Genomic DNA, 12,418 nt, shown 5'->3' on the forward strand with positions numbered 1-12,418 from the left:
AAGGATCTACTTTGTTTTCTGTCAGTATTGGCAGACATATAGGGGCAAATTACTGCTCCTAGGCTTGGCTAATGAAGCCTGTTCCAGAATCTCCCTTTGAAGGTCAAAACCATGGATGATAGCTTTAGTCTACTCTGCAGATCTGAGATCACATTTTCCTGTGAAGTCATGCAGGATTCATCCTGCAGGAAGTGCAACATTAAAAAAAATCCATGAATGGCGATGGAGAGCACCTCAACTTAACTGAGGGGCTTAGGGGGCATTAAGTCAGCCAAAGTAGATGAGGTGAATCCTATCTGAGGGTATAAAGTTAAGCTTACAAAAATAATCATTCTTCATTAATAATTTAGTTACTGCTTTATTCCAAGCAGTGGATTACATCCCCTGGATTCTCTATCTTATGAGAGGTTCTCCCCATTCTCCTACTGGCAGAGGAAAGTGAACTAATTGCAACGACACATGAAAAAAAACAATAAAATCACAATAGAATCCATAAACATTTAGAAGAAATTTATTTGCCCATGCATAAAAGAAAAACAGTGGAGGAAGAAAACAAAAACAAAAACAGAAACAAACTTTACTGACTGTGGTTATAAAGATGTCCTATTTTAGTTCTTCTAAAGTGCTTGGGGACATGAGGTGGTGCCTTGGGTAGAGCACCAGGACGATCAGAATTCAAATCTGGTCTCAGACACTTCTTAGCTGTGTGACTATGGGCAAGTGACCAGGGGTGGATACATGTGGCCTCATGGCTGCAAGTTCCCACCCCTGGCAAGTCATTTAACCCTATTTGACTCAGTTTCCTCAACTTTAATGAGCTGGAGAAGGAAATGGCAAACCATTCCAGTATCTTTGCTAAGAAGGCCCCCAAATTGGATCATAAAGAGTCAGATACAAGTAAAACAATAAAACAATAATGTGCTTAGCACAGTTCCTGGCACATAGTAGAAACTTAGTAAATGTTTGTTCCCTTTCCACTGCCCCTCCATTCCATTATCTATCTAAAGTACCTGGACAAGAAATAAATATATGGGTCTCAGTCTTCTTGGTTGGATCATTATCAATTATGTCCCACTCCAAAACTGTGGGTCCATGCTAAAGCTCTGTCCCAAACTCTTATCTTACTTTTTCCTATTTCTCTTGGCAACCTCATTAGCTCCCCTAAGTTTAAATCTATGCAGATGACCAGTCCTGGTGTCTTCCCTGAGCTCTAGACTCATACCACTAACTCCCTATTGGACATTTTACATTTAAAGTTCCAAGCACCTCAAACTTACCATATCCATAGTCAAAGCCATAGGTGTCTTCGTAGCAATGGATGGCCATGGGCAATGGACTATAAGGAAAGCTGAGCACTGGAAAATAATCAGCACTTTGAATTTATGGCACTGAAGAAGACTTTGGGGAGTCCCTCAGATATCAAGAGTATTAAACCAGTTAATACTTGAAGAAATTAATTCAGGCTATTCACTGGAAGGTCAAACACTGGAGCTCCAGCCATATGATGAGAAGATAGGACTCATTAGAGAAGACTCTGATATTGGGAAAGATTAAAGACAAAAGGAAAAGGAGATTGCAGAGGATGAGATGGGTAGATAGTGCCATGGAAGCAACAAACATGAACTTGAATGTACTTCAGGAGATAATGGAGGATAGAAGGGCCTGACATGCTATGGGGTCATGAAGAATTGGACATGACTGAATGACTAAACAACAACAACTAATCTTTCTCCCTGATCCTACAACTTTCCCATACTTCCCTAACTCTCCCAAAGCTACCACTGTCATTCCAAATGATCAGTTTCAAAGTCTCTAACTCATCCTTGACTTCTCCTTCTCCATATATATAATTAATTGCTTAATCTTGTCAATTCTACTTATACCCATGGTTCCAAGTCCTTACCACTTCTCTCTTGAAATATTTTTAGTTATTGTCATGTCTGATTCTTCATGAACCTTTTCAGGTTTTTCTTGGCAAAATATTAGAGTGGTTTGTCATTTCCTTCTCCAGCTCATTTTACAGATGAGGAAGCTGAGACCAACAAAGTTAAATGACTTGCCCATGATCACACAGCTAGTAAATATCTGAGGGCAGATTTGAACTCAGATGAGTCTCCTTGATTCCAGGATCCACCTTCTATCCACTGAGCCACTTACCTGACCTGGACTATTGTAATAACCTCCTATATACCCTTTCTCTTCTACAATTCTCTCTCGTTCTTAATCCAGCCTCTACTTAGATCAAAATTATATTCCAGGAGCACAGGTCTGACCATGTGGTTCCCATTCTCAAGAAACTCCAATGGCTGCAACGTAAGAACCTAAAGCATTCCTGAAGGACTCTTGAGGCAAAAATGCCATCCACATCCAGACAAAGAACTACGGAATTGGAACACAGAATGAAGCAGACTATTATCTCTTGTGTTATGTTTTGGTTTTTTCTCATGGTTTCTCCTATTCATTTTGATTCTTCTATGCAACATGATTAATGTGAAAATGTATTTGATAAGAATGTATGTATAGAACTCATAAAAGATTGCATGCCATCTCAGGGAGGAAGGGGAGGGAGAGATAGAAAATGTAAGACTTATGGAAGTGATTGTTGAAAACTGAAAACAAATAAATTAATTTTTTAAAAACAGGCTCCCTTTTGTCTCTAAAACCAGAAATAAAAATTTGTCATTTAAAACTTTTCACAACCTGGTTCCAATCCACCTTTCTAGGCTTACCATAAGTTACTCCCCTATCTGTACTATGGGGTCTAGCTAAACTGGATGTCTTACTGTTCCTCATACAAGGTACCCTAACTCATTTCCATGCACAGGATCTCTCATGCACTCTCTCCTCCAGACCAACTCTCAGAATATCTTTTTTGCTTCCAAGCTCAGCTCACATACAACCTTCTACATGAGAGCTTTCCTAATCCTCCCCAGTGCTATCAACTCCCTGCTAAATGACATTGTATTTATTTTAAATGCTTACACGAATACATGTTGTTCATGTGGTCTTCCCTTAGAGAATATAACTTCTACAAAGAGGACCATTTCATTTTTATCCTTGTACCTCTAGCACTCATTACTGAGCTCGTCACATAGTTTGTTAGCTGGTACTTAATAAATGATTGTGGATTAATGGGAAAACATGATCTGTACCCAGGGGTGTGCTGGACTTAGCTTGAATAGGCTTGGAGAGTCAATTGCTAAATTTTCAATTACGAGCATCTATACCTTAGAAATAGGCAAATGTTACAAATCAGTCATTGATTTATTGTTTTGCTGATTGTCTAGACTTAAGAAATTGTTAATAATGTAAATCAAATTGTAAAAGTATGTTCTATGTTACCAACAATAATAATAGTGGAAGGTATCAAGATGCCAGTATAAATTATTTTTTAAAAAATTCTTAATAAAGGAAGAAATAAAGGAAAATGCCCAAGATTATTATGTTCTACTATATGCCAATAAAATTGACAACTTAAATGCAGTAGATGAACATTTGTGAAATTATAAAGTGCTCAGATTAAAAGAACAATAAATAGATGACAGATAAACTTTCTCATTTTTTTTTGACATGGACAATGCAGGAATTTATTTTACTTAGCTATAGTTAGTATAACTATATATGTATATATGTCGCATTGTATATAGTGTAACTATATAACTATATATGTATATATATTTTTTATTTATATATTTATTGATATTTTCACCAACAATGCATTACTTTGTCACTTCTCCCCACAGCTCTTCCATATGTGATTTTCTTTCTTTCTGTCTTTTTTTTCTTTTTTCTTTTGGTCATTCTGATACTGGTTAAGAGAAACACCAGTGCAGGTTTAATTTGCATTTCTCTAGCTTTATTTCTAGTTTTATATATATATATATATATATATATATATATATATATATATATATAATATGTATTATATATATAAAACTATATATAACATATAACTATGTTTGCTTTTTATTTTTCTTTCTTAATGGGAGTTGTGGGGGGAGGATGAGGAAGTATAGTTTTATTCATTAAAAAGAATATTAAACTAAAATTTTAAAAAGCCCACTCAGGAAAAAAAAAAGTGCCAAATATGAAACCACCTCCCCCAAAATAAGAATTTGATAGAATCACAAATGAACTTGATGAAACTTTCAAAGAACAATGAATTCCAATATTTTACAAATGATTTGTTAAAAAAAAAGAAACAGGAAAAGAAAGAATCCTATCAAATTTCTTGTATGCTACAACTATGATCTTGACACTTAAACCAAGGAAAGTCAAAACAAAGAAAGAAAATCACATGCCAATACCTTCAATGAACATTGACCCAAAAATTGTAAATTAAATATTAGCAAAATGGCTACAGCCAAAAATCACAAAGATTATGCACTATGATCAGGCTGGATTTATACCAGGAATGCAATGTTGATTCAACATTAAATGAAATATCAACATAATTAATGGAATTAATAAAAAACACAACAAAAATCATATGCTATATCAATAGATGCAAAATAAAAGCTTCTGAAAAATACCAAAGACATTTCCATTAAAAAGAGCAAGTAGAAAACATGAAAATAAAAGGACTTTGCATCTATATGGAAAGTAATATTTCTCTAAAAGCAAAAGCACACATTTTACCGAAAAGAGTCAACATTGAATGAAGCCTTTCCAACAGAAGCAGGATAAAGTAGGGTTGTCCCTTGTTTCTACTACTATTTTATATAATACTAGAAATGGAAGCTATGGCAATGACAAGTTAAAAATAATTTAAAAGAATGAATATAAACAGATTAAACAAAATTATTACTTTTTACCAATATGATGGTTTACTTAGAGAATACTAGAAAAATAAGTAAAAATTAATTGAAACTGTACAGCAAAATTGTAGTATATTATAAGAAGTCTACATAAATCATCAACATTTCTGTATGCTATCAACAAAACCCAGCAAGGAGAGATAGAGAAATTTCATTTTAAATAACTGGAGACCATATAAAGTTCTCTAGAGTCTACTTGCAAGCCACACACTGGAAATATATGAATTAAATTGCAAAATACTCTTTATGATAATATAGACTTAAATAATTGAAGAAATATTAATTGGTCATGGATAGGCCAGTCCAATACAATAAATATGATAACAGTAACTACATTAATTTACTTATTCAGTGTCATACAAAAACTGCCAAATGATTATTTTATTGAGCTATAAAAATATATATCGAAATTCATCTGTAAGAGTGAAAGTTCAAGAATCTCAAAGGAAATAATGAAAATAAGAGGGAAGAACATAAGGTGCAGGGTAGGAGTTGGGGAATTTTTTTCAGACCAAATCTCAGATTCTTCTAAAAAGCAGTAATCACCAAAAAAATTGTTGGTATGGTTTTAAAAAATAAAAATATTGATCAATGGAACAGATTAGAGATACAACATGCAGAAGAAAATGAATGTAGCAGCCTGGTATTTGATATACCTAAAGCCCCATCTGCTAGGTAAGAGCTCAGTTTGACAAAAAACACTGGAAAAACTGGAAAATAGTCTGACTCAAATCAGGTTTACATCAACAACTTGAACCACACTCCAATGTAAGGTCTAAATAAATAAATAGCTTAGATATAAAAATTAACATAATTCACAACTTAGAGGATCAAGCATGGATCATAGAAGATAAAATATAAAATTTTGACTACATAAAATTGTGAATGTTTTGCACAAATAAAGTCAATGCAGCTAGAATTAAAAGAAAAACAGTTAATTGTGAAAAACAGATCTGCAGTTTCCATGGTAAATCTCATGTCCAAGATGTATAAAGAACTAATTCAAATTTATAAAACTAGAATTCATTTTCCTATTGGTAAGAGGTCAAAGGATATGGACAGACGATTCTCAAAAGAAGAAATCTAAGCTATCAATTGCCATTTGAAAAAAAAATGCTCCCAAACAACAAAAACTAGAGAAATGTAAATTAAAGCTGCACTGGTGTTTTTCTTAACCAGCATCAGAATGACCAAAAAAAAAAAAAAAAGATAGAAAGAAAGAAAATCACATATGGAGGAGCTGTTGGGAGAAGTGGCAAAGTAATGCATGGTTGGTGAAAATATCATTTGGTGCAGAACAGTTGAATAGAATGTCAGACCAGAAGTCAGAAAGACTCTTCTTCGTGAGTTCAAATCTGGCCTCAGACAGTGAATTTTGTGATGTGAGCAAGTCACTTAACCCTAATTAATTTAGTTCTTCATCTGTAAAATGAGTTGGAGAAGGAAACGGCAAACTAAGATCTTTGCCAAGGAAACTCCAAATGAGGTCATGACAAACTGGACATAACTGAAACAACTAAATGGTAACAGCCACTCTGGAAAGCAATTTGAAACAATTCCTCTAAATTACTACATGATGCATACCCTCTGACCAAGAGATAGCACTACTGGGTTTCTAGCCCAAAGAGATAGAGGAAGGGGGAAGGGATCCATATGCTCAAATGTATTCACATTACTTATTTTGTGTTGACAAAGAACTAGAAACTAAAGGATGTGCATCAATTGAGTAATGGCTGAACAAATTATGGTGTATGAATGTAATGGAATACCATTGTGCCATAAGAAATAATGAGGGCAATTGTTTCACAGAAACCTAGGGAAATGAGTATGAATTGATGTAGAGTGATTTGAGCAGAACCAGAAGAATAATTTATATTATAAAAAAAACTTGATCACTGCAATGATCAATAGTGTTTCCAAAGGGTCTATGAAGACTAATACTACCTACCTCCTGACAGAGGGTGATGGGCTAAACATGCAGAATGTGACACTAATTTTTGGGCAAGCCTGATGAGGAAATTTATTTTGCTTAACCATATATACATATATATACATATATATTATATATACACACACATGCATATATATATACAGACACACACATATACATATATATGTACATACATATATATGTATATGTGTATGTGTGCTTACAAGATATTTTAAGTTAGGGGGATATGCAAAAGAGAAAAATCTTAAAGAATAAAAATTAATTTTAAAATATTTCTTACTAAAAGCATTAACTTTATCCTAAAAGATAACTCACAAGCCATGAATTTCCCAACTATTTTTAGAGATTAACTCAACTCTAGATACAAGGAAGAATAATTCATTCATTTAAATATGTATTGTGTGTATAATTTGCAAATCATGAAGCTAGGCAACAAGGGAGACAGATACAAGTAAGGCATGGTTTTCTTGCCCTCTAGGAGCTCATAATCTAGTGGAAATGTGAGTAGCCACGTAAGTAACAGTTTTCATCCCTTCAGAAGAACCTTAGGCAAACTGAGAAATTAAATTCAGATTGTAGCTATTAGACTGACACTTCTACGACATTTTCTGAGTCAGGAGGGTCTTTTTTTTAGAAGTCACATTAATGTTGTCATTTTTTGCATACCCACCCCACTTAATTCAATGCAACATATGCAGTATCTTAAATCTGGCATAGTGGCTAGCCATAGTAGCTAGTTCTTGGATTGAGACTGACAACCTTCACTAATCCTTGTCCTTGACCTGTCTTCTCAGTTTGCCGTGTGTTCAATGATCTGAGGTGGCTTTTTCTCCTCAAGTTGGAAACTAAACTCCCAGGGCATCAAGTCTATTCCTACCTCTGATTCCTGAAGAACAATTGTATTTTTGCTTCTGGTGTAAATGGTCCTTCCCAATAGGGGAGGAGGAAATAAAAAAGGTATTCCCAGAGTACAAATATGAATCAAGTAGGGAAAGGCAGTTCTAGTCCAACATATAGAAAAGAAAAAAACAATGCTAAGCCCTAAAGATTCATAGAATGATTATAAACATTTGAGAGATTAGTATATAAATGTAGTTGGGACATGGAATCAGGCTATTCTTTAACTATTTTCCATTTGTATCTTTACAGATACAAATGTACAGTCAGATCAACATCTCATTAGCTTTTCTTCTTTATCATGGTTTCTCTTTTTGTGGGCTATTCTTTGCCCCTTGGCAGTTGAGACTCTACCTTTGGCTCCATCACAGCCTCTGATAATGCTGAAATGATTCTGGAAGCTTTGGGGCGGGGGGAGGGGGGGGCGGGTCTGGGAGGGATTAAGATGCAACTGCTGCTTTGGATCTCACAAGGCACTATATGAAAGGAAAGAAAAGGGAAAACAGGAGGCACACAGAGGGGGCCCATGTGCTCATGGATGGCTTAGCAGACAAAAGGGCTCAGAAAATCCAATCTCAATGGCAGAAATGTAGGGGTTTTTGTTTTTTTTTTAATATATAGTACTTTCATTGATATCAGATCTGGCAATGGCTCAGTAATGAATGGAAGACCCAGAAACTGTGATTCAGGTCTTTCACATATATCTCCATTAAGTCTGGATCATGTCCAGGATTCAAACATTAATGAAAAAATTATTCTGTATTTGCCTTCAGACACTCTTGCTTAGTCTTGTCAGTTGGATTTTGCTTGATGAATGATGAAATGTTTTGTTTTGATTGTTTTCTCAAAATGCACCCTTGTCATTAATTATGTGATTATTATATTGGCAACTTGCTCCACCCCCTTTGCCTCCAGTTTCTATCCTCAAAATCAACCACTCATTGCGAACATCTCTAAGTTTAAGGTGACATTCATTCTCCGGATTTGTGGTTTATGCCAATTTAGCACCAAAACAAACTTTCTCATTTGGCAAAGATTGATGTGTATTTGAGGAGGAAAGGGAAGATGAAGAATTGGGAAGCTATTCAGTGTGAGGAATAGATGGAAATTTGATTTTTTCTAACTTACTTTCTCTCATGAAATTTTCTCAATTTCTTGACAGAAACTTAATAATTACTATTACAATGATAATAGGCACTTACCACAACACAACCTCAATTTAATAGAGGATATGCTGAGGGTGCTCAAATTTCAGCCATGGACACTTTAAAGGTGAAATAAACCATATTTCTTCCAACATGTAGAGGCATAGTTGTGTTTGTTGGTCAGTTCAAGAGAATTCTTTTAGGATAGATGAAGAGTCATATAAGTATCTTTAGGCTACAAAGCAGTGTGTCATCATATATTTTGAGAATTAGGAGTCAAACTACAAAAAAGATAGGCCAAAGAATGAATACATGAAGTAGTGATACTATTTAACATTTAGTTCCAAGAAGCAGATAGTTCATAGAGGAAATTCTTTGACTTCTCTGCTGCATGTAATTCCCTCAGGATGCCTCCCTCTGTAGCCCATATTTTAAAATATACCATCAGGTCTTAGACTGGGAATGATCTTAACTGATTTTGTGGTTTTCTGTCAAGTTTTATAAGTTTGGGTGTGTGAATTATTTATTTTCCCAAAATAAATGTGGAAATGCTATCTAACAAGTATTCCACTAAATTATACCAGAAATACATTCGTTTAGCATCATTGTTTCCATAATTATGAAATAGAGTAGTTTTAATACACCAAAGGCAGTTTATGTACTAGGAACATAAATGTGAGTTTATTAGCGGTTCTCATTTGGAATTTTCATCTATTATCAGCAATATGCAGTATGGTCTTATTACTGATTCACATTACCAGGGCTTCATTTCTTCACCTAGAATGACATTGTTTTTCTATAAGTCATATCTCCAGACCCAAACTAGAATACACAGTGTGCTAGATAACATGAGTCTACCTTGCATTTCTAGAGAAGGAGTTTGTCCATTCAGACTTGAAATCCCTCAGAGAGTTTTGAAGAAGAGTGGTGATGGGAGGTGGGAAAGCATTGTCCATTTTATGGATCTCAGTGTAGTGCATTATAATAATTGCTGTTTTGGAGTCAAAGGACCCAAGTTCAAATTTTAACTCTGCCCCTTTATTACCTACTGGTGATCTTGAGTGAGATATTTAACTTCTCTGGCCCTTATCTGTAAAAAGAGAAGGTTAAACTGGATAACCTCCAACAGCCTTTCTGGTTCTTCATTTATGATAATGTTATGTTCTTGTTGCCTAGGTGAATAATGTGAAGGCTATCCAATTAACTCAATTAGATTCCTTTTAATAGAAGATGGTAGGTCAGATGTTTTCCATCTTGACTAGAAGCAGAATTGAAGAAAATAGATTAAAACTGCACCAAGAGCCATGATTTGAGATAAAACAAACAAGGATATGAAATGCCCTGGGGCTAAAATATGTTAACAGCACTCATCTAACTCAATTCAAATAAGTATTTATTAAGTACTTACAATATTCATGGTGCAATGCTAGGTGGGATAAAATGACACCATGAAAACACTCTGCCATCACAGGCTGTCTAATCAATCCAAATGGGTACCACATGTGTACAAATAAATACATAATGGGCATTTTTATATAGGAGAGAACATCAACAACTTTGTGGAGCAGCAGGCAGGAATCAGGAAATCCTAAGAAAGATGTGGCCCTCAGCTGATCTTGAAACAAAGTAGGGACTCTGAGAGACAAGGATAAGGAAAGAGTTCATTCCAAGTATGGCAGATACCTGGTGCACATGTACTGAGGCAGGACATTCAATGTCAACTATCCTGAGGACAAAGCCTTAGTTCAGTTTTCTTGGAATGTAGAGTGAATAAATAGCATAGAACCATAAGCTAGTGCCACATTATAGAGAGTACCATACCAAGAATACCAAGCTAAAGACTTTAACTTTTATCTTTGATATAGCAGAAAATTGTTGAAGGACCTTGTAACAGGGGAGTAACTTGGTCACACCTGGGGTTTAGGAAGATTATTTTGATAGCTCTATGGAGGACTGATTAGAAGGGAAAGGGACCAAGGAAACAAATTAGGAGTTTATGAGAATAGCATAGACATCAATTGACAAAGGAGGGTCGTGGTCACGTGAGGGGAAAGGAAAGAGCAGATAAAAGAGATGTTCTGGATGCAAAGCTGACAAGATTTAGCAACAGTCAAGGATAACTCCTAGGTTACAAATTCGGAGGACTGTGAGGATTAGATTGCCCACAATAGATATAGGAAAATTTAGAAGAAAGTTTTGGTAGAAAGATGACCAGAAATTAAGTTTGAAATGGCAATGGGACATCCTAGTAGAGATGCCCATCAAGCAGTTGGTTAAGTGGATCTGAAAGTCAGGAGAGAGATTAGGGTTGGAGATAGAAATGTGAAAGCTATCTGAATAAATATGATAATTGAATTCATAAAAGATTATAAGATAACCAAGGGGGAAGAATAGGGAGAGAAAAGAAGTAGGCAATAATAATGTGATGACTGTATTTCAATATATTTGGTTTCCTATGAATCCTCTGTACTTTGTTTTATGTAGTTAAAAACATTATTTGGAGAAGATGCCTATAGGCTTCATGAGACTGGCAAGTCTATGACAAGAATTTTTTTTATGAATTCTTGTCTTAGAAGATTGAGAGCCAGGTCATGAATCCATAAAATAAGACTAAAAAGGAATAGCCAAAGTGGTTGGAATTTAAAAAGGAGAGAAAAGTCACAAAGAAGCCAAGAGATGAAACAACATATACAAACAGATTGTAGTCAATAGCTTCAAAAGATGTAGAAATTTCAAGGAACTTAAGGCCCAAGGAGGGAAAAACATTGGTGATTCTAAGGTCCTAGATTATGGACACCCCAGAAGAAAATGTTATATTGAAGACATTTCATAAACAATAAATAAATGTGCAAGTCAAAAAATATTGCACATATTTTTGATAAGTGCATAATTTCATATTTATTTTCTAGGTATGAATTATTGAATCAGGTTGTAAGTCAACCATCAAAGAGGAATAGAAAGTGTACTGGATTAGGAGTCAGAGGACCTAGATACAAATTATACTACCCATTTGACCCTAGGTAAATCACTTCACCTTTACTGAGTCTGTCTATTGATCTATAAAATGGAGGAGATGAATTCGATGTCCTTTGAGGTGATTTCCTGTTCTATTGAGTGCTAGCCTTTACCCCCAGTCTGGCATCCAGACTTCCATTTTGGCTCCCTGAGCTTCAGAACAGTGAGCATTTACTATATGCAGTTTGAACCAGAGCCACCACTTGCTCCCCAGTCATTTTCATGCCATAAGTTGTGCATACCCTCCTCTCTCCAACCTCGCTTTCCTACTCTAGCACAGATAGTAGTAATCGAACCAATACAACCAAAACTCTCCTCCCTGACAACTCCCCTATATGTATGGTTATTCTTTATTATATCATAAGCTTTCAGAGCATAGAGGCTGCCTTGTCTCTTAATACAGGGTGTTCCCAAGGTTTGGGTATGGGAAGTTTTAATGTAGTTTCAACTATTAGAGTCTGTTAAGACTTTAAGACACGCTGAATTTCCATCCTCAGCACTGAACATAATGCCTGGAAGAAAGTAAGTACTTAGTAAATTCTATTCCATTCCAAGAAGAAGAGGGGGCGAAAGGGGGAAAGAAAAGCAGAAGA

The 12,418-nt window shown here is 35.2% G+C and overlaps 1 protein-coding gene across 1 annotated transcript in view; it reads right to left on the bottom strand.

The window, feature by feature from the left end:
• IQCM (IQ motif containing M) overlaps positions 1-12,418 on the bottom strand; it is a 522,295-nt gene that overhangs the window by 9,665 nt on the left and 500,212 nt on the right. The gene's annotated exons all lie outside the window — the stretch shown is intronic.

The sequence above is a fragment of the Notamacropus eugenii genome, chromosome 6 (assembly GCF_028372415.1).
Source record: "Notamacropus eugenii isolate mMacEug1 chromosome 6, mMacEug1.pri_v2, whole genome shotgun sequence".
Taxonomy (NCBI): Eukaryota; Metazoa; Chordata; class Mammalia; order Diprotodontia; family Macropodidae; genus Notamacropus; species Notamacropus eugenii.